The sequence below is a fragment of the Vulpes vulpes genome, chromosome 4 (genome assembly GCF_048418805.1).
Source record: "Vulpes vulpes isolate BD-2025 chromosome 4, VulVul3, whole genome shotgun sequence".
Taxonomy (NCBI): domain Eukaryota; kingdom Metazoa; phylum Chordata; class Mammalia; order Carnivora; family Canidae; genus Vulpes; species Vulpes vulpes.
In genome coordinates this window covers 21,591,496-21,612,696 of record NC_132783.1, presented here as the reverse complement: position 1 = coordinate 21,612,696, position 21,201 = coordinate 21,591,496, and the positions used below count along the sequence as shown (strand labels likewise).

The 21,201-nt window shown below is 38.6% G+C and overlaps 1 long non-coding RNA gene across 1 annotated transcript in view; it reads left to right on the top strand.

Moving 5' to 3' along the window:
* The window catches only part of LOC140598436 (uncharacterized), a 61,987-nt gene extending 61,633 nt beyond the window's left edge, over positions 1-354 (top strand). Inside the window, exon 3 of the long non-coding RNA XR_012000867.1 lies at positions 220-354. This is a non-coding gene — a long non-coding RNA (uncharacterized lncRNA). The remainder of the gene's footprint in view (positions 1-219) is intronic.
* The last annotated feature ends 20,847 nt before the right edge of the window (positions 355-21,201 follow it).

Genomic DNA, 21,201 nt, shown 5'->3' with positions numbered 1-21,201 from the left:
TAGGAAAAACATTTATGGAGATGATTTTAAAAATCAATTTCTTTGAAAGCTAATAAACTAGGTAAGCCTCTAGAAAGTTTGACTAGATGTGCCCACACATAAATGTATCATCATATAATGGAATACTACTGTTCAGCCACTTGGACTGAGTGAACCAGATCATCAATACAGAGGAATCACAGACAAAATTGCTGAATGATCAGAAATTCTGTTTTTTAGGGACCTCTGGGTGACTCAGCGATTGAACATCTGCCTGCCTTTGGCTCAGGATGTGATCCTGGTCTGGGGATCGAGTCCCGCATCTGGCTGCCTGTGAGGAGCCTGCTTCTCCCCCTGTCTGTGTCTCTGCCTCTCTATCGGTCTCTTATGAATAAATAGAAAATCTTAAAATTTCTGTCGTTTATTTACTTATTCATTAAACAGTGTTTTGTATGTTTACATATACAATTCAATGTGTGCGTTTGTGTGTGCATGGGTATGTGGTAGATATTTATATGATCAAGTTACCTACAACATGTTCTTCATTAGTATGAAGCACATGGTGAAGTGTAAGCATTTTGAAATCTTCCAAGAATTTAAATTGATGTATGTGTGCTTGGAGTTTCTTTCTTTCCCCTTTCTCCTAATCCTACTCTTTCCTTGCCCAGAGATAATTATTATCCTGAGGATGGTGTTGTTTTGTTTTGTTTTGTTTCTCAGCTAGTTTTATACTGTTACATTTTGGAAAACCTTCCATTCTAATAAAGCAGTTTCTCTTTATCCACTTTAAGAAATTACAATTTTCCTTTGGCAATTTGGTTTTTCTACTTGTTTCTTTTATTTGACAAAGGAATGACTTCATTCTTTAAAAGAGCAAGCCAACTAAATTAATACTGACATTGAGGCCCAAGACTATGAAGAAACCAATTTGTTCATAGCACCAGTTATGCAATGGGTGAGTAAAACAAAACAAAACTGGAAAATAGTCACCATCCACTATAAATCTTCAGAGTATGTATTGGCCCATTTGACTAGCATAGAAAGAATTACAGAAAAATATAAAAGGCATTGTTCAGTGCTCTCTGAAAAAAAAAGTTGGTTTCTTGTACTAAGATATATTTCATTCACCAAATTCTTACATGTTGCTCATATAAATAAAAATTGAGTGATATATATATATATACTTTTATATATATATATATAATATATACTAATATATATATAATATAATAGTATAATAGTATACTAGTATATAGTATAATAGTATAATATAGTATACTAATATATATAATATATATATATATACTTTTACTATATATATATATATATATATATATAATATATATATATTAACTATATATAACTATATATATATATATATATATATAATATATATATATATAACTATATATAACTATATATATATATATATATATAATATATATATATTAACTATATATAACTATATATATATATATAATATATACTAATATATATATAATATAATAGTATAATAGTATACTAGTATATAGTATAATAGTATAATATAGTATACTAATATATATAATATATATATATATACTTTTACTATATATATATATATATATATATATATATATATATATATATAATTTTATTCATCATGGTAATTGATCCAGACCAGCTATGAGAATTAGTTTCCTTATATTGGTAGCCTCAGAGTAACTTTCTTTCTGGAATAAAGTAAGATAGTCATTCTAAGTACCTTTATTTTACTTTTAGAAATGTTTAACCTTAACTGTATCACTAAGTGCGTATTAACTAATGATTACACACATCTTACTCCCAGGTATGGTAAAGGCCAATATGGGAACACCTAATTGCCTGTCATTCATTCTAGATTACGCAATTAGATCCTTTTGCAGTTTATCAGAGTTCTCAGGATCTTTTCCTCAAAAATAGGAAATGAATTGCTGTTCTCAGAGATATTATGCTTGAGTATCCTGAGGGAAAAACTAACACTTATTAACTATTTCCCTATGTGAGAAATCTCTTCTCTGAGTCACAGTTGACAAATTAGTTCAGTTTCAGCTTTTCTATGCCTCCTTGTATTTCTATATCCTCTTCAATTTCTTTCTTTCTTTCTTTCTTTCTTTCTTTCTTTCTTTCTTTCTTTCTTCTTTCTCTTTCTTTCTTTTTCTTTCTTTCTTTTCTTTCTTTCTTTCTTTCTTTCTTTCTTTCTTTCTTTCTTTCTTTCTTTCTTTCTTTCTTCAATATCTTCTTTGGTTTAAAAACTCATAGCTGCATTGCCCAGCTATGTTTTTTGCCCCTTTTATTCTGGATTGTTGATATTTAAAAGAAATTTCATACAAACTTGCAATCATTCCCAAATATATCACACCAATATCACTTTTTTTGGTATAATGAATGAAAATAGTATATCCAAGCACATGTGAATCAGCCTGTGAAGTCATATCTAAAACAATTACTCAAACCTATGTCTTATTGTCACCCCCTAAAATTTCATGTGCTGTGTTCTACCTCTTGTTTTAAAACTTGCAGTTTTTACCAGTATCTATAAAATCTCTATACTCTTAGGAAAGTGAACATATTCATCTGTACATTTTTTTGAGTAGACATTTAGCCAGGCTTTAAAAGTAGTATAAAACTAACACAAGATACAGTTGTTTACCACAGGAGTTTGGATTTTCTGGATAATGTATGAGCACATCAGCATAATTCCTGATGGTCAAAGCAGCATATCAGCCAATGTCTAGTAGGGTCAAGTGCTCATGTTTTATAAAGAACAATTAAATTGATATCCGAAAGGCTTTGTGAAATTTCTCGGAGTGGAGAGCCCAAATGGCTAGCCTACTTTGTGTGTGGCAATGCAGAGTCCAAGAAGAGGTGAGAATTATAGTAGAAAAGTGAGTGTGATTTGTTCAAGAGCCAAGGAAATGTCTGAACCAGTTAAGTAAAGGATCTGCACTGGGAAAGAGTGAAGACAATACTAATTACTAGAGCAGGCTGCATTGTGGAGGATCTTAAAGACGACATTTTTTTTTTTTCACGAAAAGAGGAAAAAAAACCAAAGATTTATTGAAATCCATTGATGGCTTCTTAGCAGGGAGTGGAATGTTAAACTATGACTTAAAATAAATTTAGAGAAATGTTTATTAATGTTTCAAGGCTCCTTAATTAACGGGGTCACTTCAAAAGGGTCAAATAATGACAAATAAATATGGGGAAAAACTGCGGCATTTGACTTCCAAAAGGAAAATATGAATTTCCCAAAACTATTTGACAAGGGAATCCTTTCAGGGAAAGGGAAAACAATGCATGGATCATATATTCTATATGCTCTGATACCAATCTCAGTCTATACACTGGGATATGTCAGAAATGTACAGTTCTGTAGTTCTAAGTAGCTCACTTGATGTCTAGTTTGATTGTCTGGTACTAGGAAATTGGTCGGTACTCCTGTTGCTGAGGCATCTCTCCATCTCAGTGGCTTTCTATTTCTTCCATACTATTCTGGGAATGATGGAAATACTTTTACTATCTGATCTGTCCATATTGAGGTATAAGAAACTGCGTGGACATAGAGGGCCCCATCTCTCTTAGACATGTCAGCTCGCTATTCTGTGAGGAATTTCTGCTTCCTGTTGGTTTCCATGCAGGAAAAGGTGCAGATATCCCATGTACCTACCTAGTGGTTTTGGGCTTTTCCCATGAGATTGCCACCTAAATCTTCGACTCTATGCCATGAATCATTTTTGTTTCCTAGAAAGCTAAATCTGTAAAACTCATAAGCAACAAAGAACTCCCTTTTCCTCCTATTCCCCTCTTGCTTCTATTCCATGAGGAGGAGATTTAGTTGCCTCTTAAGGCAGCTTAAGACAGGAAGAAGGATGAGGAAGGAATACCTGAGGTAAAAATGAGTTATTATTTCAAATATTTTTCCTACCGTACTTGGAATACCCTTTAGGAAATGCTAGAGTTCAGAACTGAGGATTAAAAGCCAGTGAAGAAGAGGATATGTGTAGTAGTGGTGCTGCCATGAGTTTTATGATGTGTGGTCTCAAGAAATAATGCCTCCTTGTCTTGTGAACCACCATCTTTGCACATCCTCTCCCACATTAACTCTTGAGAAGTCTCTCTTGCTTCTGGGAACTCTTCCTCCACCCTATGAAAGGAGGAGAAGCTACCTTATGGAAGACATGGGGACCAATTGAGAGCCAGCACCAATAGACAGACACCTAGGTTAACTCCAGATGAGCTGCAGGCTAACTGCAAGTGCACAAGTGACCTCAGCTGAGACCAGACCTGCTCAGATGAGCCTCCACTGAAGTGTTATATGAATCATAACCAAATGAAATGGTTGTCTAACTGAGTTATGGAATGATTTTTATTATCCACATAAAAATATACAACACAACACAATACAAAAGTATGTAATATGATAGATATGGTAGGCATTGAAGATAGAGGAGATATTTTGTGGGGAAATATCCTCAATATGAATATATGGGACCCAGGAAAAAAACTTTAAATGGAAATAGCTGGGTCTTGGAAGGGGTTCATTTTTCATTCATTGGAAAAATAAAGAAAAAGGAAGTGTCAAGTGTCATTATGGAGATTCCAGTCTTCAGTGACTTAATAAACTGTAGACATGTAGGTGGATGGTCCCATGCCAGATGGGGACTTGGTATCATTCTGCAGGTGTGCCTTTTTGGAAATCACTATCACTCCCACTGGCTTGGATTCAACAGGTGATTTTTCTGTTACTGATGAAAAAAACAAACAAACCTGTGTCTTATATCAGAATACTATCAGACCTGACACTAGATTCATCTTAATTCATTAAGACATGAATTACACTATAGAAAAAAAATGAAGACATGTCAAAACTATGGAGGGTTGATGATATATGTCTCTAGGTTCTGAATCTAAACTCTGTTTTACAAAATTGGGTGTTGCCAGTTAGCTGCGATTAGCTAGACTCCAATAATACACTAGTCTCAGGGGAACTTCTCCTAGTTCTATTAACTGCTTTATTAGAAATGTATTTTACATCCATTATCTTATTTAATCTCTAGAACATTTCTAAGATTTAGACATTATTTTCATCCAAATTTTAGGGATGAATAAACTGATAGCAAGCTTGAGGTATAGGCCAAAGGTCATATAGCTGATAAATGGGGGGCACTGGAGTTTGTATTCTGGAGAGGTGGTTTGACATCAAGTCAAGTCCTTTTCTCTCAATGATGCTGATTCTTTTCAACTCATTTTTTTTCTTTCCTTTTTAATAATACATTTATTTTTTATTGGTGTTCAATTTGCCAACATAAAGAATAACACCCAGTGCTCATCCCGTCAAGTGCCCCCCTCAGTGCCTGCCACCCAGTCACCCGCACCCCCTGCCCTCCTCCCCTTCCACCACCCCTAGTGCATTTCCCAGAGTTAGGAGTCTTCAACTCATTTTATTTTTTTTATAGTAAATTTATTTTTTATTGGTGTTCAATTTACCAACATACAGAATAACACCCAGTGCTCATCCTGTCAAGTGCCCCCCACAGTGCCCGTCACCCATTCACCCCCACCCCCCACCCTCCTCCCCTTCCACCACCCCTAGTGCGTTTCCCAGGGTTAGGAGTCTTTATGTTCTGTCTCACTTCAACTCATTTTAAAGAGCACTGGAATCCTGTGGTGCCTCAAGAGCCACTGAGCAAAAAGAGGAGGGAGGAGGAATAAAAGCCTCATGCTCGGGTTTCAACCAGAGCACATTTATATATTACAAATAGAAATTCATAATTATGTATTATATGCTTAACTACATATATAATATAATATATATGTGGGATCCATTTAAAATTGTGTTTGAAAATATTCCCCAAAATGGTATCATTCCATGCTATCTCCTAATACTGCTAGAAACCTCTTGAAGTCTATGCTTTTATTGGTCTCCAACAGTGTGAAACCTCCCTTGACCTGTGAGCCAGCCTTCGGAAGAAGGAGCAGCTGAGAATCATTGCCCTGGGGATGCCCTGGGCTCCAGAACAGGGGTAAGTATCTGCCAGACCAATGGCAACCTTGCTGTCTGCTTCTGGCTAAAGCCAATTAAATTATTCACAGTACCTGCAGCCTTCTCATTGTTATCACAACTCATTGAATTCTCTCCCAAGAGAGAAGTGATGTCTACTCCAAATATCTTGAGGCAATTTTCAATCAAAAAGTGTACAAGACAAGCCTGTAATGCAAAAAGACCACAAAGGGGTGCTCTTTTTCATATGGCATAGCTATAAGTCACATTTTGTTTATAAATCTTGGATCTAACCATTAATATGAAAGACTTCTAAGAAGAATTCAGAGTTGATAAAATATAGAGAGACCAGAGTTCTCTAACAAAAATAACATAGAGTGATACTTTCTGGTGTACTTTGGGTACAGATTTGAAGTAATTATCATCAGTGGGCTATAGTTCTAACTTTTGGCCTATTTTTACAGCTAATATTGTGATACTAATAGTTACATCTTTAAAACTACAATAGTTTTCAAAGTAACCCAATTCATTAAAATTTACCTCTCTTTTAAAATTTTGTTTCCAGTAGATATTGGGTTGTAACCTCTGTATAATATCCTATTAAACTGTATAAAACATAGGCAAAACTTTATGAAATCCATTTCTTTTTTTAATAAATTAATTTTTATTGGTGTTCAATTTACCATCATACACAATAACACCCAGTTCTCATCCCATCAAGTGCCCCCCTCAGTGCCCGTCACCCATTTCCCTCCACCCCCCGCCCTCCTCCCCTTCCACCACCCCTAGTTCGTTTCCCAGAGTTAGGAGTCTTTATGTTCTGTCTCCCTTCCTGATATTTCCCGGACATTTCTTCTCCCTTCCTTTATATTCCCTTTCACTATTATTCATATTCCCCAAATGAATGAGAACATACACTGTTTGTCCTTCTCCGATTAACCTACTGCACTCAGCATAATACACTCCAATTCCATCCACGTTGAAGCAAGTGGTGGGTATTTGTCGTTTCTAATGACTGAGGAATATTCCATTGTATATATACATAAACCACATCTTCTTTATCCATTCATCTTTTGAGGGACACTGAGGCTCCTTCCACAGTTTGGCTATTGTGGACATTGCTGCTAGAAACATCGGGGTTCAGGTGTCCCAGCGTTTCATTGCATCTGTATTTTTGGGGTAAATCCCAGCAGTGCAATTGCTGGGTCGTAGGGCAGATCTATTTTTAACTCTTTGAGGAACCTCCACACAGTTTTCCAGAGTGGCTGCACCATTTCACATTCCCACCAACAGTGCAGGAGGGTCCCCCTTTCTCCACATCCTCTCCAACATTTGTGGTTTCCTGCTTTGTTAATTTTCCCCATTCTCACTGGTGTGAGGTGGTATCTCATTGTGGTTTTGATTTATCTTTCCCTGATGGCAAATGATACAGAGCACGTTCTCATCTGCATGTTTGCCATGTCTATGTCTTCCTAGGTGAGATTTCTGTTCATGTCTTTTACCCGTTTCATGATTGGATTGTTTGTTTCTTTGCTGTGGAGTTTAATAAGTTTTTTATAGATCTTGGAAACTAGCCCTTTATCTGATACATCATTTGCAAATATTTTCTCCCATTCTGTAGGTTGTCTTTTAGTTTTGTTGACTGTATCCTTTGCTGTGCAAAAGCTTCTTATCTTGATGAAGTCCCAATAGTTCATTTTTGCTTTTGTGTCCTTTGCCTTCATGGATACATCTTGCAAGAAGTTACTGTGGCCGACTTCAAAAAGGGTGTTGCCTGTGTTCTCTAGGATTTTGATGGACTCTTGTCTCACATTTAGATCTCTCATCCATATTGAGTTTACCTTTGTGTACGGTGAAAGAGAGTGGTCTAGTTTCATTCTTCTGCATGTGGATGTCCAATTTTCCCAGCCCCATTTATTGAAGAGACTGTCTTTCTTCCAATGGATAGTCTTCCCTCCTTTATCGAATATTAGTTGACCATAAAGTTCAGGGTCCACTTCTGGATTGTCTATTCTGTTCCATTGATCTATGTGTCTGTTTCTGTGCCACTACCACACTGTCTTGATGACCACAGCTTTGTAGTCCAACCTGAAATCTGGAATTGTGATGCCCCCAGCTATGGTATTCTTTTTTACAATTCTCCTGGCTATTTGGGGTCTTTTCTGATTCCACACAAATCTTAAAATAATTTGTTCTAACTCTCTGAAGAAAGTCCATGGTATTTTGATAGGGATTGCATTAAACGTGTAAATTGCCCTGGGTAACATTGACATTTTGACAATATTAATTCTGCCAATCCATGAGCATGGACTATTTTTCATCTCTTTGTGCCTTACTCAGTTTCTTTCAGATGTGTTCTATAGTTTTGAGAGTATAGATCCTTTACCTCTTTGGTTAGGTTAATTCCTAGGTATCTCATGCTTTTGGGTGCAATTGTAAATGGGTTTGACTCCTTAATTTCTCTTTCTTCAGTCTCATTGTTAGTGGATAGAAATGCCATTGATTTCTGGGCATTGATTTTGTATCCTGCCACACTACCAAATTCCTGTTTGAGTTCTAGCAATCTTGGGGTGGAGGCTTTTGGGTTTTCTATGTAGAGTATCATGTCATCGGCGAAGAGGGATAGTTTGACTTCTTCTTTGCCAATTTGTATGCCTTTAATGTCTTTTTGTTGTCTGATTGCTGAGGCGAGGACTTCCAGTACTATGTTCAATAGCAGTGGTGAGAGTGGACATCCCTGTCTTGTTGCTGATCTTAGGGGAAAGGTTCCCAGTGCTTCCCCATTGAGAATGATATTTGCTGTGGGCTTTTCGTAGATGGCTTTTAAGATGTCGAGGAAAGTTCCCTCTATCCCAACCCTCTGAAGTGTTTTGATCAGGAATGGACGCTGTATTTTGTCAAATGCTTTCTCTGCATCTAATGAGAGGATCATATGGTTCTTGGTTTTTCTCTTGCTGATATGATGAATCACATTGTTTGTTTTACAACTGTTGAACCAGCCTTGTGTCGCGGGGATAAATCCTACTTGGTCATGGTGAATAATTTTCTTAATGAACTATTGGCTAGTATCTTGTTGAGAATTTTTGCATCCACGTTCATCAGGGATATTGGTCTGTAATTCTCCTTTTTGGTGGGGTCTTTGTCTGGTTTCGGAATTAAGGTGATGCTGGCCTCATAGAACGAATTTGGAAGTACTCCATCTCCTTCTATCTTTCCAAAAAGCTTTAGTAGAATAGGTATGATTTCTTCTTTCAACGTTTGATAGAATTCCCCTGGGAAGCCATCTGGCCCTGGACTCTTGTGTCTTGGGAGGTTTTTGTTGACTGCTTCAATTTCCTCCCTGGTTATTGGCCTGTTCAGATTTTCTATTTCTTCCTGCTCCAGTTTTGGTAGTTTGTGGCTTTCCAGGAATGTGTCCATTTCTCCTAGATTGCTCAATTTACTGGCGTAGAGCTGTTCATAATATGTTTTTAAAATCGTTTGTATTTCCTTGGTGTTGGTAGTGACCTCTCCTTTCTCATTCATGATTTTATTAATTTGAGTCTTCTTTCTCTTCTTTTTAATAAGGCTGGCTAATGGTTTATCTATCTTATTAATTCCTTCAAAGAACCAACTCCTGGTTCTGTTGATCTGTTCCTCAGTTCTTTTGGTCTCGATTTCATTTAGTTCTGCTCTAATTTTAATTAACGCTTCTTCTGCAGGGCGTGGGGTCCATTTGCTGCTTTTTCTCTAGCTCCTTTATGTGTAAGGTGAGCTTTTGTATTTGAGTTATTTTCAGTTTTTGAATGGATGCTTGTGTTGTGATGTATTTCCCCCTCAGGGCTGCTTTTGCTGCATCCCAAAGATTTTGAACGGTTGTATCTTTATTCTCATTAGTTTCCATGAATCTTTTTAATTCTTCCTTAATTTCCTGGTTGACCTTTTCATCTTTTAGCAGGATGTTCCTTAACCTCCACGTGATTGTGGTCCTTCCAAACTTCTTGTTGTGATTAAGTTCTAATTTCAAGGCATTATGATCTGAGAATATACAGGGGACTATCCCGATCTTTTCGTATCGGTTCAGACCCGATTTGTGACCCAGTATGTGTCTATTCTGGAGAAAGTTCCATGTGCACTTGAGAAGAATGTGTATTCAGTTGAGTTTGGATGTAAAGTTCTATAGATATCTGTGAAATCCATCTGGTCCCATGTATCATTTAAAGCTCTCATTTCTTTGGAGATGTTGTGCTTAGAAGACCTATTGAGGGTAGAAAGAGCTAGATTGAAGTCACGAAGTTTAAGTGCATTATTATCTAAGTATTTCTTCACTTTGGTTATTAATTGATTTAAATATTTGGCAGCTCCCACATTCGGGGCATATATATTGAGGATTGTTAAGTCTTCTTGTTGGATAGATCCTTTGAGTATGATATAGGGTCCCTCTTCATCTCTCACTATAGTGTTCGGGGTAAATTTTAATTTATCTGATATGAGGATGGCTACCCGTGCTTTCTTTTGAGGAGCATTTGAATCGTAAATGGTTCTCCAACCTTTTATTTTCAGGTTGTAGGTGTCCTTCTGTCTAAAATGAGTCTCTTGTAGACAGCAAATAGACGGGTCCTGCTTCTTTATCCAGTCTGAAACCCTGCGCCTTTTGATGGGGTCATTAAGCCCGTTCACGTTCAGAGTTACTATTGACAGATATGAGTTTAGTGTCATCATGATATCTATTCAGTCCTTGTTTTTGTGGATTGTTCCACTGAACTTCTTCTTAAAGGGGAATATTAAGAGTCCCCCTTAAAATTTCCTGCAGAGCTGGTTTGGAGGTCACATATTCTTTCAGTTCCTGCCTGTCTTGGAAGCTCTTTATCTCTCCTTCCATTTTGAATGAGAGCCTTGCTAGATGAAGTATTCTTGGTTGCATGTTCTTCTCATTTAGGACCCTGAATATATCCTGCCAGCCCTTTCTGGCCTTCCAGGTGTCTGTGGAGAGGTCTGCTGTCACCCTAATATTTCTTCCCATAAAAGTCAGGGATTTCTTGTCCCTTGCTGCTTTAAGGATCTTCTCTTTATCTTTGGAATTTGCAAGCTTAACTATTAAATGTCGAGGTGTTGAATGGTTTTTATTGATTTTAGCGGGGGGGGGGGGTCTCTCTATTTCCTGGATCTGAATGCCTGTTTCCCTTCCCAGATTAGGAAAGTTTTCAGCTAGGATTTGTTCAAATACATATTCTGGACCTCTGTTCCTTATGGCGCCCTCGGGAATCCCAATTAAACGTAGGTTTTTCTTCCTCAGGCTGTTGTTTATTTCCCTTAATCTGTCTTCATGGTCTGTTAATTGTCTGTCTCTTTTTTCCTCAGTTTCCGTCTTTGCCATCATCTTGTCTTCTATGTCACTCACTCGTTCTTCCACTTCGTTAACCCTCGTCGTTAGGACTTCTAGCGTGGATTGCATCTCATTGAATTGATTTTTAATTTCTGCCTGACTGGATCTAAATTCTGCAGTCATGAAGTCTCTTGAGTCCTTTATGCTTTTTTCTAGAGCCACTAGTAGCTGTATAATAGTGCTTCTGAATTGGCTTTCTGACATTGAATTGTAATCCAGAGTTTGTAACTCTGTTGGAGAGAGGAGTGTTTCTGATTCTTTCTTTTGAGGTGAGGTTTTCCTTCTAGTCATTTTGCTCAGTGCAGACTGGCCAAAAACAAGTTGTATTGGGAAAAAGAGAAAAAGAGAGAGAGAGAGAAGGAAAAAAAAGAGAAAAAGGAAAAAGAGAAAGAAAAAGAAAGAAAGGTGAAAAAAAGGGGTGGGGGAAGCAATCAGAAATCAAAAAGAGAGGAAAAAAAACACAAAACAAAACAAAAAATACAAAAAACACGGGGGAGTATCTTCTGATTCTGTATCCTTTAAGTCCCTTGACTTCCCCTGGAACTGGTCCTTCTAGCTGGTCTTCTGGGGGAGGGGCCTGTTGTGCTGATTTTCAGGTGTTAGCACTTGGGGGAGCTGCTCTGCCCCCTGCCTGGTGGAGGGCTCAGTGGGGGTTGTTTACCCGTGAGGCCCCAGGAGGAACAGCCACAGTGGGGTGGCAGCTCAGGATACCTGGATTCAGCCCCCGCAGTAACTCCGGGGCTCTCTGTCTGCAGGGCCTGGAGGCCCCGGGGCAGGGCCGCTGATCTGCTCAGCTCCTGGCAGGAGCGTCCTTGCTCTCCTGGGCCCTCCCGGCCTCTTCCTGTCCCTGGGGGAGGCCGGATTCTGGGGTGTGTCCTGGCGCCCTGTGCTTTGGCGCCTGCGCCCTTGGATTCGTGCTCCAGGCCATGCAGCCCTCTCCACGGAGCCGCCCCCCGAGACCCTCTGAGCTGCTCCGGTCCCGCCGTGTTTGCTACAGCCCTTAGGGATCTCAGCGCACTCTCCTTGGTGCGCCGCAGGTGCCTGTTTGTGTCCCAGGGAGCCCGAGGGCATCCCCGCCTTCCTGGGTCCTGCTCTAACTCCCTAAGGGTGCCTTTCCACGGGGAAGGTTGGTGCAGCTCCTGCTTCTCCGGGACGGGGCTCTCCTGTCCTGGGGACAGTCGCCCTGGCCTCAGCCCGGCTGCTCGCAGGGCCCCTCCCTCTTGGAGGCCTTTTGTTTCTTTATTTCTTTTTCCCCGTCTTCCTACCTTGAGAGAAGCGTGAACTCTTCTCACTGTAGCATTCCAGCTGGTCTCTCTTTAAATCTCAGGCAGAATTCGTACATTTTCAGATTGATTTGAAGGTTATCTAGGTAATTTGGTGGGGACAGGATATTGGGGACCCTACTCTTCCGCCATCTTGCCCCTCCTCCATGAAATCCATTTCTTAAATGAGGAAGTATCTGAGTTGGAACGTGGAGAATCTTGTGGGTTTTTTTTTATTTTGTTTATTTTGTTTGTTTTTGTTTTTGAGGAAAAACTCACATGGCTGGAGAGAACTGGAGAGAAAACATGTCTGTCTGTATAACTGCAGTCCCTCCTTATGTCTTGCTTTGCCTAATGCTGGCTGTCGTCGTGAGCTTGGGGTAAAGCTGTCATCTTATTAGACAGTGTTATGACCAGAGGAGCTCATTGTGTTATGAGGAAGCCATGACTTTGCCTATGTTTACAAGCTCCACCCCCCATCACAGATCAGGTTGAGAGTTGAACCTTGGCTTGTCAAACTCCAGAGCCCTGGTTCTTTTCTATCTTATCACACCACTCTTCTCTCTCTTTTGTGTAGTCAGTCTAGTATGTAATCTCCTGGACGGGAAGAAAGCGACTCAACTGCTCTCTGTTTCACACTTTAACAACACCCCTTCCCATATTCCACCAGCGTAGGATAATGAACTCTGCCATTCCAAGGAAGCCTATGAGGATGCGCACTTTTCAGAACTGAACCAGTTTACTACTACACATTTCAGATTCAAAGCATGGATTCTAAACCCCAAGGGACACAAATGAGAACTCTCTTACCTTTTTTATAAAGTTGTTTATCAATTCAAAGCTGGAGGAATTAGGTGGACAAAGAATGCATGGGGCTCTACTCTCTGATAAATTAAAATCTGTCATCTGATTGGATGAGGATTGTTGCTCAATGTTGTATAACACTCCAAAAAGGCATCACAAGAGAACAGCATTCGCTTTTGGCAGCTGGGCTAGAAGCCTAAAGTCAGACAGATGCACTTTTGAATAAGGCAAGTCATTGCACTTAGGAAGCTGGAAGTATAGAGACGGAGAACAGAGAATATCATTCTAGATCTAGTACACAACGCGTTGTAGCAGAGTTCCAGGCATTAATGTATACAAAAAAAAGTTACACTGAATTCAATTTCTGAGCCAACCCACTCCGGTTAAAGGTTTGATAAGCTTATGGTTATACTTCTGGCTACTGATGCTCTAGCATCTCTCTTAGGCCACTGAGTTTTGTCTACCAGTTTCATATATTCAGATTGTGTACAATGGTAAAGGATTCTACATTAATAAGGTCAGGTGAAGAGCAAAAATAGCCATAACACATGCCTGTATTCTGAAACATGCCTCCATGGGTATGTAGAATTGAAACTCTTTGGCATTGATCATTATTTTAGTGGACAGAGTGGCAAAAATTAAGCCAATATTTTCCTAATAGTATATTGGCTATACTTCAGATACATGACCAGAGTCGAGTAATTATAGCATCATTACCTTTGGGCTACATTTATTTTCTCCTCCTCAGTCGATTCATCAATAACACCAAGCCATTTATCATAGAGGTCGAATGAAAACATACCTCCTTGGATATTTTGAAAAAAATCCTTATGGTTATAAAAAATATAAACACACAATAGAAAATATATGTTGGAAGTATTACAGAGAAAACAGTTGAAAACTTCAGTTAAGTCCCTACTTCCTTCATAGATACCCAAACTGTGTCCCACACGGAGCTCAGCTCTGACTCTCCATTGATGTGCACATTCGAAAGCAGGTGTAGATTTTCTCCAACAAAAACGAAAGCTTCAAAGCAGAGCCTAGGCTTTAGTGGAAATAAAGACAAAGCTCCGTTCTATCATATGGCACTTACTCTTTTGTGTGCTTTTTTGCAAACTACTACAAAAGCTGCTCTCATAATTGCCTCACTCTTCCTTTCCTTTACTGTATAAAATAGACAGTCTAATGGCAAACTCATGATGGTCCTGAGGATATATTAATTTCTAGTGGAGACCAATTATCCAGATAGTTTGACATGATACTATTCAGGCCAAGGTTGCAGAGACTGATTCTCCACAAAGATTAGACAGCTTTAAGAAGGGAAAACTTTAGAAAGGTCTAAGAACCTACGCACACGTGGACACCATATAATCTGTGCTTGTAACATGGAAATAGAAAGGACCCTACTAAGTCTTGGTAGAAAAGTCAATTCCATGTGTGCACATTAAAGAGGACAACACTTATCCTGCGATTCGGGTACGTAATGTATCATCATTCTTTCCCCTGTCTCTTGATGGCTATATATATTTTTTTACTGGTGTGTTTTACTGTTGCCCAGTGTAGTAGTGGTCAGGGACTATTGCTATTTATCATAGAGTTGAACAGTAATGGGGGACAAGGAAATTCCAAAGGTGAAAAAGAAGGATGAAATATGACCTTGATTCTAAGAGTGTCATCATTACTGCATTAACATCCCTTTGTTTAGAGCTGTTAGGTGCCAAGGTAGATGGATTAAATTGTCTGTTCTAATTCTCACTTCTTTCTCCATTTCCCTTTCAGAAATAGAGCTGGATATCTGTGATTTAGCTGTATAATTTCGAAACTAATCTATTTCTTGGTTGATCTATAGAATTTTCAGAATTCCAAACTACTTTTCTCTGTTGCACCTACTCCAAAAGTTAGATTTATCAAAAGAGGCATGTAGCAAGAGCTGGTTACCATGTTGTTATAACCTTGCGTGGTGGGCTAGACATCACAAATATTAACCAAAGGATGCTTAGGATGTGGTGAAAGGAGGCACAATTGGCAAAATCCTTCCTCCATGACTTACAAAGTATAAGGCATTAAGAGACAGGAGAGAATGATGGTTAAGAATGATTTGGTCACCTCACTGAGCCTTTTTGGATTCCTCATAAAGTAAACACTTGCTTACTATTGTAAACTTCTATACCAATTTTCAAATGTTTCATATTATTTTCCTTTTGGAAACTGCCTTCATTAGGAGGGTGGTGAGGAAGTCATCAAAAGCAGGATGTTTGCTTTGGTAAACATTATGTATGTGCCAGTGGATATTTTGAAATTTATTATTATTACTAGTAGTCATATTAGTATTAGTATTTTTAAGGGGTCTTCAGGTGGGCGGTGTGTGGTGAAAACAAAGTATTTCTAATCTATGTGGCTTTTAACCCCTACAGTATCTTCCTTAAATTTTCATTTCATGAAGTGTTTTCCAGTGTGTCAAGTTCTTAATCAGTTATGCCTATGATGGTTCTTGGGAAATCTTAATGAAAGACACCAATCAAACCTTGAGTTACTCATGTGTGGATAAGGCTAGAACTTTCCCGACCTTTAAAACAGATGCTACCACAATAACATTCACTGTCAAAGTTCACTCTGTCCCCAGAATTTAGTTTCCTTTATGATTCTGTATGAATTTATATGGGCTGATTTTCTGAAGATGCCTTCTGTGAGTGGTCCTTTCTGATTGATAAGAAAGCATATCCTGTAGGAAAAAAGAAGGGTATATGGCATGTCATATGCCAATCCCAGAGCAAAAGCTTGCTTCCTTTGGGAAAGAGGTAGGGAATGTGATGGTATACGGTTTTAGAGCTGGAAAGACTAAATTCAATTTAGATTCTTTAGTCAATGTCTCTCTATAGTTTCTACCCAAAAGTCCACCTTACACTCATACACTGAAACATTGTAATCACTTACTTTAATCAGATTTTTTCATTGAATTTACCCTTTTAAACAAACTTCCATGTTTCAAGGCCTTTGTGGAATCCTCGCCTGTCTCCTACTTTGCCAGTCTTTTCTCCTTATTCCCTTCCATAGATGCTCTTCCCCCAAGTATGGAATACTTTTTGCCATACTCATTTCCCATTTGTTGATTCCCCTTAAGTGATTACATCCTCCATTCCTACTACCTCTATTTCCTTTCCTTTTCAAACCAAGCTCAAATGCTCTCTTATTCTCTTATTACATTCCCTTCATGAGTCTTTCACTGTCCTTTGATCTATCTTCATGTCCTCTCCCTGTGGTGTAGAACGATAATAAGGGCTGGAGTCAGAAAGACCAAGGGATTGGAAACCTATTATGCTTCTTATTGTGTGACCTGGGGCACATGCAAACTGTTCTGAATACCTTTCTAACTTTCTAACTCATTTGTAAAGTGTGGAGGACAGTAGTTCTAGCTACCCCCTAAAACTGCTGTGATGCAAGGACTGGGGTAGTAGGTAGCATGTAACTAACATGGTAAATTTCTCCACATCTAGCATAACATTCCCAAATCTAGTGTAGCCCTTGCAGAGGTACTGGGTATTCAGTAAATTTCCACACTAACAATTCAGTACACCAATTTGAGATAACACAGGCCAAACTCTGTGGCTTTCATTAAGCATATTCTGTTAGAATTAATGGACTCATATTTGCCACAGGATGCATCTTTATGCTTAGGTAAGATGTTTTCTAGTGTTAGATTAAGTAGACTCAGTTGAAGGAGACCTGAGACTACTGTGAATTCAGGAAGACAATGGCAGAATGTGAAGATGATTCATGCACACAGAGTCCATTTTGACTGATCTTAACAGGCCTACATGGGTCTCTGTGCAAACAAGTGGAATGGACAAAAAGTTGTCCTGCTGTATTGGCCTCATGACTCTGCAGTGGCTAAATCAAATGACACTATCAATGCTCCTCAGCCACAGCCAGGGGCTGTCTAATAATTTCCACATTTGAGGGTAGGTTTGTATGAAAACACTTGGCCTCTCCAAGTTCCTTCTCCTCAGGAAGGCAATAAAAGACCAAACTGAGACCTACCAGAATTGGAAAGGGCAAGTTGTCATTATCACAGATATCTGTGAGGGAAAATCCAAAGAGCTGTCCTGGTTTTGCAGATGGTGCAGTTGTGCACTGGTTGTTCTTGCAAGTGCCAGCACACCGCCAAAATGCCGAGTTTCTGAAAGCACTGCTTTTCATGGTCTTGTGGCCTGTATCTAAGGAAGAAGGTTGATTAGTGTATTTTAATTCACTTAGCCTTATTTTCACCATGGCCATTATACAGCATGTCATCTAGTGTAAATGTCCCCAGGATGATTAATTAATGGGGTCACTTCAAAAGGGTCAAGTAATGTCAAATAAATATGGAAAAAAATTGGGGCATTTGACTTTCAAAGGGAAAGTATGAATTTTCCAAACCTATTTGACAGGGGAACTCTTTCTGGGAATGGGAAAACAATCCTTGGATCGTATATTCTATATGCACTGATAGCAATCTCTGTCTATACACTGGCATATGTAAGAAATGTACAATTCTGTAGTTCTAAATAGCTCACTTGATGTCTAGTTTGATAATCTGTTCCAAGATTGCTGGAGATTTAGGATTTCTTAATTGCCCTCATGAGTGTGTCTATGTTCTAGAGTCTTTTGGTGCTGTGGAGGCTGTAAAATAGTGAAGTGGCACTTATCTGGTTGCTCTGTGTCATTGATGTATACTAATAGCCGCTGAGGTGTCCAAACTGCTATCTGACCATGGGAAATTGGTCTGTGTGACTGTTGCTGAGGCATGTCTTTCAATCGCAGTGGCTCTCTATTTCTTCCATACTATTCTGGGACTGATCGAAATACATTTACTAACTGATCTGTTCCATGTTGAGGTATAAGGAATTCTGCATGGACATAGAGGGCCATCTTTCTTAGACATGTCAGCTCGCTATTCTGTGAGGAATTTCTGCTTCCTTTTGGTTTCCATCCAGGAAATGGTGCAGATATCCCATGTACCTAACCTAGTGGGTTTGGGCTTTTCCTGTGAGATTGCCACAGAAACCTTTTACTCTATGCCATGATCATTTTTGTTTCCTAGAAAGTTAATCTGTAAAACTGATAAGCAACATGGACCTCCCTTTTCCTAATATTCTCCTGTTGCTTTATTCCCTGAGAATGTGATTAGTTGCCTAAGGCAGCTTAAGACAGGAAGATGGATGAGGGAAAGACCTGCGGTAAGAAATGAGTTTTTATTTCTAAGACATTTCCAACCATACTTGGAATATCCCTTAGGAAATTCTGGGGTACAGAACTGAGGATTAAAAGGCAGTAAAGGAAAGGATATGTGTAGTAGTGGTGCTGCCGTGAGTTTTTTGATGTGTGCTCTTAAGTAATAATGCCTCCTTGTCTTGTGAACCACCATCTTTGGCATGGTCCTTTGCACATCCTCTCCCACATTAACTCTTGAGAAGTCTCTCTTGCTTCTGGGAGCTCTTCCTCCACCTTATGAAAAGAGGAAAAGCTACCTTATGGAAGACATAGGGACCAATTGAGTTCCAGCACCAATAGACAGACACCTACGTTAGCTCCAGATGAGCTCCAGGCTAACTGCAAGTGCACAAGTGACCTCAACTGAGACCAGAACTGCTCAGATGAGCCTCCACTGAAGTGTTATATGAATCAGAACCAAATTAAATGGTTGTCTTACCTACTGAGTTACGGAATCATTTTTATTATCCATGTAAAAATATACAGCACAACACAACACAGTACAATACAGTACAATACAATACAATACAAAAAGTATGTAATAGGATATGGTAGGCATTGAAGATAGAGAAGATATTTTGTGGGAAGTTTTCCTCAATATCAACATATGGGACCAAGGAAAAAAATTTAAATGGAAATAGCAGGGTCTTGGAAGGGGCTCGTTTATCATCACTGGAAAAATAAAGAAAGAGGAAGTGTCAAGTGCCGTTATGGAGTATCCAGTCTTCAGTGACTTAGTAAACTGTAGACATATAGGTGGATGGACCCATGCCAGATCGGGATTTGGTATCATTGGGCAGTTGTGCCTTTTTGAAATTTACTGTTCTTCTTACTGGCTGGATTCAACAGTTTGTGTTTCTGTCACAGATGAAATGAAAAACAAACACTTGATTTATACCAGCGAATTCTCAGACATGACACTAGACTCATCTTAATTCCTGATGACATGGATTACCCTAAAGATTACCTCAACACAATGTGGTATATGTCGTAAAAAGAAGACATATCAAAACTATGGAGGAATCGATGATATGGGTCTCCAGGTTCTGAATCTAAACTCTGTTTTATAAATGTGGTGTTGCCAGTGAGCTGTGTTTAACTAGGCTCCAATAATACTAACACTAGTCTCAGGGGAACTTCTCCTAGTTCTATTAGTTGGCTTTTTAGAAATGTGTTTTACATCCTTTATCTTATTGAATCTTGACAAAATTTCTAAGATTTGGACATTATGTTTTTCCACATTTTGGGCATAAATAAAGTGATACTGAGCTGGACTAATTGGCCAAAGGTCATATAGCTGACAAATGGGGGCACTGGAGTTTGTACTCTGTAGAGGTGGGTTGACATCAAGTCAAGTCCTTTTCTATCAGTGTTGCTGGTTCTTTTCAACTCATTTTAAAGAGCACTGAATTTCTGAATGCCTCATGAGCCACTGAGGAAAAAGAGGAGGGAGGAGGAATAAAAGCCCCATGCTCTGGTTTCAACCAGAGCACATTTATATATTATAAATTGAAATACACAGTTATGTATTATATGCTTAACAACATATATAATATAATATATATGTGGGATCCATTTAAAATTGTGCTCAAAAAAATTCCCTAAAACTGTATCATTCCATGCTATCTCCTAATACTGCTAGAAACTTCTTGAAGTTTCTATGCTTTTATTGGTCTCCAACAGTGTGAAACCTCCCTTGACCTGTGAGCCAGCCTTCGGAAGAAGGAGCAGCTGAGAATCATTGCCCTGGGGATGCCCTGGGCTCCAGAACAGGGGTAAGTATCTGCCAGACCAATGGCAACCTTGCTGTCTGCTTCTGGCTAAAGCCAATTAAATTATTCACAGTACCTGCGGCCTTCTCATTGTTATCACAACCCATTGAATTCTCTCCCAAGAGAGAAGTGATGTCTACTCCAAATATCTTGAGGCAATTTTCAATCAAAAAGTGTACAAGAGAAACCTGTAATGAAAAGGACCACAAAGGGGTGTTCTTTTTCATATGGCATAGCTATAAGTCATAATAGTCATAGCTATTAAACTAGGCCACAAATTATAACTTTAGCCCACTGACTAGTACTATTTTAAAATCTATACCCAAAGTACAACGGAAAGTATCACTCTATGTTATTTTTCTTTGGGAACTCTGCTTTCTGTATATTTTTATTAACACATCACAATTAACATTGTGATACCTATGGTTACATCATTAAAACTAAGATAGTTTTTGAAGTAACCTAATTTGTTAAACTTTACTTATTTTTTTAAATTTTGTTTCCAATACATATTGGGTTATAACTTCTGTATAATATCTAATTAAAATGTATAAAGCATAGAGAAAAACTTATGAAATCAATTTCTTAAATGAGGAAGTATCTTAGTGGAATTTGGAGATTCCTGAGGGTTTCTTTGTATTTGTTTTTTGTTTTTTGTTTTTTGTTTTTTTTTTTTTTTTTGAGGAAAAACTCACATGGCTGGAGAGAAAACATGTCTGTCTGTATAACTGCAGTCCCTCCTCATGT